Below are 648 nucleotides of genomic sequence, written 5' to 3' on the forward strand. Positions count from 1 at the left end.
TGCATTTCCCGGATGCTGAGTGATGTTGAGCATTTTTTCATATGATTGTTGGCCATTTGTATATCTTCCTTAGAGAATTGCCTACTTAGCTCTTTTGCCCATTTTTTAATTGGGTTGCTTGTTTTTTTCTTGTAAAGTTGTTTGAGTTCCTTGTATATGCTGGATATTAATCCTTTGTCAGAAGTATATTTTGCAAATATTTTCTAACACTCTGTTGGTTGTCTTTTAACTCTGTTAATTATTTCTTTTGCTGTGCAGAAGCTCTTTAGTTTGATATAATCCCATTTGTTTATTTTTCTTTTGGTTGCTCGTGCTTTTGCGGTTGTATTCATGAAGTCTGTGTCCAGACCTATTTCCTAAAGTGTCTTTCCTATGTTTTCTTTAAGAAGTTTTATTGGTTCAGGGTGTATATTTAATTCTTTAATCCATTTTGAGTTGACTTTAGTGTATGGTGAAAGGTATGGGTCTAATTTCATTCTCCTGCATATGGATATCCAGTTCTCCCAGCACCATTTGCTACAGAGGTAGTCCCTTCCCCAGTGAATAGGTTTGGTGCCTTTGTCAAAGATCAGATGGCTGTAGGTGTGTGGGTTGATTTCTGGATTCTCTATTCTATTCCATTGATCAGTGTGTCTGTTTTTATGCCAG

Source organism: Galeopterus variegatus, unplaced genomic scaffold (assembly GCF_000696425.1).
Source record: "Galeopterus variegatus unplaced genomic scaffold, G_variegatus-3.0.2 Scaffold5028, whole genome shotgun sequence".
NCBI lineage: Eukaryota > Metazoa > Chordata > Mammalia > Dermoptera > Cynocephalidae > Galeopterus > Galeopterus variegatus.